The sequence below is a fragment of the Halyomorpha halys genome, unplaced genomic scaffold (genome assembly GCF_000696795.3).
Source record: "Halyomorpha halys isolate HHAL.00 unplaced genomic scaffold, Hhal_1.1 Scaffold1278.1, whole genome shotgun sequence".
NCBI lineage: Eukaryota > Metazoa > Arthropoda > Insecta > Hemiptera > Pentatomidae > Halyomorpha > Halyomorpha halys.
This window is the reverse complement of record NW_027115931.1, coordinates 423,351-428,888: the sequence shown is the minus strand read 5'-3', so window position 1 is coordinate 428,888 and position 5,538 is coordinate 423,351.

Here is a 5,538-nt window from a genome sequence, read left to right as displayed (position 1 = left end):
CTGTTTTCAGGAAGTGGCAGTGAAGCCGACAAAGATACATGACCTGATATTCAAGAAGGGAAAATGAGCCCCAAAAGAAAAAAGAGAAAGAAGAGAGAGAGGAAGGAGGAGGAGTCCCCTCTTAAGCCCAACCCAGAAATTGAAAGAAGTAATTCAAGGACGGGTCAAAAGCTACTTGGAGAGAAAAAAGGTGTCTCACGAGATCCAGAAATACCTAAATGGCCAGCTGAGAGAATTAGCCAATATAATAGTAGGACTGGAAGCCCAATGGGAAATTATCCCGGAAATAGTGACTGAAATGGTAAAAGAAGCCATGTATATCGATGATCTACACAAGATCATGGGTAAAAAGGTCTCCCAAATTATGGCTCCAATGGTAGCAGCGGCTATAGGGGACGCCATAGGAGCGGTCTATGACCAGAAGAAAGAATAATGGGTTTCATCTACACTGAAAAGGGTTTCTGGCATAATGAAAGACTTGGAAGGGAAAGTCGACGAAGAAGCCCGCATCCACTTAAAACGTACAGCCGAATGTAAGGTTAAAGGAAGAGAAAAGGGGAATGAGGACTGAAGAGCAGTGCAGGAACCGAAGACGATGTAAGCTGGGCCTTCAATGCTAACTCCGCTGAAGGAGAGGAGTAAATATGAGGGCGCGGAACCAGCCCCAATTCCCCAAAGGTCCAGCCAGACAACGTTCTGTAGGGGAAGGAACCTTAAATCAGATACCTCTGCAGACGGCGAGGAAGAGGAAAGCGGAGGCTGGAAAAAAGCCGTGCGAAGAAAGAGGAGAAAGAAGAAGATCCCATTCCAGGAAGTGGCTCCGGAAGAAGGGCCAAAGAATAGGAAAAACTAACCTTCGCTGGCGTCCTTGCGAGCGTTCCGGCCATTCCGCTTAAACCCCAGGAGACGGCGACGTATGTCACACCCAAGGGAAGCGCAGCAGGGTAGACTGCAAAAGATCCCGTCTCAAGAAGAATTGAAGAGTATTGGGGACATAAATTGATAAAAGTCACCCAAAAGAGCAGTGTTTTGGTCAGGACAGAAGGCGCTGACCAGGTAGAAAAGCTCCTCACCTGGGATAAGTTGAGGGAAAAAGGAAGGGAGGCGACCACAGTAAGGCACGCAGTAAAAGTAGTCCCCAACTTTTGGGACGGGAGTATCCTGGAGAAATATCTTTGGGACAAAATTCCTATAGAGGCTCCAAAGGAAGATAAAGAGAGGAAGGAGTGGCTTAGACCCTGCTTCTCCACTCCCACGAGAGGCGGACTCATAACTACGTGGGTGCTTGAGGTGCACCAAGCTATGAGACTCGCCCTGATGACCCTGTCCGCGAGGAACGTCACCGGAGGATGGTGGAGCCTGACCATAAGAGATTACCTGGACCCCTTGCTCTGCCTTCGGTGCCAATACGGACACCCTGCCTAAGCCTGTATAAAGGAGGTGGCGTGCAGGTGGTGCCCAGGGACTGGGCACAAAGTTAAGGAGTGTCCTGAAAAAAAGATGGGTGAACACTCGTGTTGTAGAAATTGCAAGGCGAGTGGCAGAACACGGAAAGATCTCCGACATTGTGCGGGCAGCAGGGAATGCCCAGTACATCTGGAGATGATAGTCAAACAGGCGAAGAAGGCGTAGGCTGCATATCCTGTAGGTCAATATGGGCCGCAAACGAGTGGTCGTGGACGAATTGAGAACTCTCCCCCGAAATGCTGACATCTTGGCGATTCAGGAGCCTTGTCGAAAGAATGTGGTCACAGGTTTTGGAACTACGTCGAGGGTGGTTGGTCAAGGCAGTGGAGAGAGGAGGCTTTCGTTAACCCTGCCCTCGACGTAATGGAAATGAATCAATTCATCATAACAGATCAGATAGCATGTTATATCAGGTGGGGTAGAGTTGCCTTCGTTCTGGTTTCAGCATATAATTCGCCACGACAGGCGAATGTAAATATCAATGTAGAGGATAATATAGCTGCTGTGAAGGCTTTCGCGCTAAAGTATAAAAGCGTGATAGTTTGTTCCGACACCAATTCATGGAGCACGGCCTGGGGTTCTGTTAGCACAGACACACAGCTAGAGGGAGGTTGGTAGAAGAATGCGTGGCGATGTGTCAGTTGGTTATTATGAACAAGCCCATAAGGTCCCACATTTGTTGGAGCGCGGGGCCAGAGTTGGATAGATGAGACACTTGCCACGGCTTCCATAGAAAAGCGTATTGCTGACTGGACCCTACGTTCAGACCTGAGCTCCGACCACCGGGTCATAACCTTCAGTGTGGTTGAGGAGGAAGGCGGTGCCCCAGAAGTAGAAAAGGGGTTTGTGACCCATCGGCGAACTGGAGAGCGTTTTCTTGTGAATTGGAGGGAATACTAGTTGACAGAGAATGGGAGGGGATGACCCCGATAGATGAAGAGCCCGAGATTGACCACAGAGTGGCAAGTTTACGGGCGTCATCACTGAAGCGGCGAGTATTGCTCTCCAACGCCGAAGGGTGAGTGAACGTCCGGTCGCACGGTGGACGCCGGCTCTAACGCAGTTAAAAAAAAGAATACTACAGGGCAAGCATAGGTACCAGGAGTGCAGATACGACGAGAGGAGGCCTGCACTTCGAGAAGAACCTAAGCATAGGTATAGGGTATACCGAAACGGAGTGTGTTGCCAGAAGAAGAAGTCCTGGGGCGAATTTATTGTAGAGGAATCAGAAAAGAATCCCTGGGGAATCCCATACAGGGTGGCACTGGGAAAGGTTAAGCCGTTACAAGTGATGGCGGCTGTTAGAGTGAGAGGTACCCAGGCAACCACCTTTGAGGAGGCTGCCAAGATGTAAATAGATTATACATACCCTAGGGATCATCCTTCCCAGGATAGTGCAGATGATGGAATGGTTAGACGCACCATGTTATACCCACCAGGTACCGACTTATATCCACCATGGGATATGTGGGAACTTCGTCTTGCCGTGGACAGACAAAGGATCGGAAGGGCTCCAGGACTAGATAGTATAGATGCTGCAATCCTCAAGACCAGTGCCCCTTATATTGAGGAAGAGTTGGATACATTCAACTAGTGTTTGGATAAGGGGTACTTTCCAAACAAGTGGAGGATTGCAGACTTGAGACTGCTCTACAAGGGAGTTGGTAAGGATAAAGAAACACCTAAATCCTATCGACCAATATACCTCCACCCAGTAGGGAGTAGCTAGTAAGGTCCTGGAGAACATGATCGTCAACAGCCTTAGACCAATCCTAAGTGCTGCAAGTCATCCACGGCTACTACGGATGCGCTGCTGAGAGTGTGTAGGGACGTGGAGGAGAGGGCAGAGAAATATGTCTTATTGATCATGTTTGACATCTCTTCTGCCTTCGATAGTGTTTGGTGGCCACATGTACTCCAGCGGTTGCAAGAGCTCGACACCCCCAGTAATCTAGACTCCCTCGAAGGTAGTTACCTCAATAACAGGAGTTTCAGGATCAGAGGTAACTACTACGAGGTTGAGAGAAAAATCGAAAGAGGATGTCCGCAGGGTTCGGTCCTAGCACCAGTTCTGTGGAAGCTAGTATTCGATGAGTTCCTGGGAGAACAAGAGGACAAGGGGTTCCTTGACCTGGCAGTCATCATGGCCAAGAACAGCAGATCTAGACTAAAGACAGAAGCTGAGAGGTGTGCCAGTCTTGTAGGAGAGTGGTGAGTAAAGAGGAAGTTGAGTATGGCAGCAACCAAGACTCAGGCCATACTCATAAGAGGCTCCACAGATAGGGCTCATCCTATCACCCTGGATATCCAAGGAGAGAGGGTTAGACAGGGTGAAGAGGTGACATATCTTGGTGTGAGGATAAGAAGAAGATTCGATGCCACTTCTCACCTGGTGTACCTAAAGGACAGGGTGACGGTGTCACTCAATGGTTTAAGTAGGATAGGGGATGCATTCTGGGGCCTCAGGTACCCTGCAACGATGACCATATATAAAGGTGTGATCTTGGGTATTCTGAGGTACACATCTCCTGTGTGTAGCTGAAACCTCACACAGACACAGAAGAGAAGACTGGTCACCATACAGAGATTGCTTCTGCTGAGGGTCACGAAGACATACAGAACGGTGTCACATGAGGCGGTGCAGGTGCTGGCCGGAGCGATGCCCCTGGACCTCATCCTCAGGGAGGATGTCCTTAAATATGAAGTAAAGAGGCAGGGACTAGAAGCGCTACCGGAGGAGCTCCGAGAGAGAATTGGCGAGACTCCAAACTTATCGAAGAAAATGCTGCGGGAGGACTCAATACAGGAATGGAATGGTGGGTAGCAAGCCAGAAGGGCGCTACTTTGAGAAAATTCTTCCCTACCGTCCTTTCTAGATTGAAGGCTAAATGGGTCCTCCCAGACTATAGGGTCTCGCAGATCCTAACAGGACACGGAGGGTTTCGGGGAAAGCTGCAGAGCTTTGGAAAGAACATCGACCCCCAGTGCCCTATGTGCAGAGTTCCTGAAACATCAGAACACATAATAGTAAATTGTTCTGCCATGGAAGGACACCGAGCTAGGCTGTTGAGAAAGTCGAATAGAGAGTCGAACTTTCCCTGTTTGATTGAAGAAGAGAATTATCTCTTCTTTAGGGAGTTCATTTACGGGTGGAAGGAGGTGGTGGGCCCAACTTATTTCACAATGGGAAGGACTTGACCGCCCAACATCAGCGAGCCACCAGAAGAGGAGGAAGCTGACCCAGACTGAGACCAGGAGGGCTGGACCAGCTTGGTTACTGCAGGAGGCATCCAGATGGATGCGCACCAGAAGGAACTACAGAACGGATGCAGTGGACAAGGTGCAGCTCCATCAATAAGATGCTAAACCTAGTTCTGGGCTACACCACAGTAAAAAAAAATTTAATAAAAGAAAAAAAAAAGCTAAAATTTAGGCAACTACAATTGCAGTAGCTCATGCCTAATTATGACGAGCCCAATTCAAGGCCAAGATACAAAACTATCAATCATGATGAGCCCAATTCAAGGCCAAGATGCAAAACTATCAATCATGATGAGCCCAATTCAAGGCCAAGATGCAAAACTAATCAACTAGATTTACTCTAAGAAAATTTCCGAATTGAACCCTGAGGACCTACGGCTTTTTTGTGTAGGACTTGTTTCCCTTTTCGCAAGGGTTTGTACCCTGCAGAGCTAAGTTTTCATCCTTCGAGGATTCACAGCTAGTTCCCGTAACACTTATCCATGTTCGTCTCCTATCCAGGTACCTAACCTAAGGCCTTCTCTGGTATAAGTTACATCACATCTTTAATTGGAGTCAGAACTATCTAACGCAACCACCTCAACAACTTTTATACCCTTACTGTAATTGTGTCTTTTAATTACTTCAATGTAATTCTTCTGCAAAACCGCTAATTTTTTATGTTATGGACCATTTAACGGTTATATTAGTGTAATTATAGTGTAACTGAAACATGTAAATGAAGATGTAATTAAATTACCCATGTAATGATTCCTGCCCTACATTGAACCCTAGGTTTATTGTTTTGTTGACATATGTATATACATTATA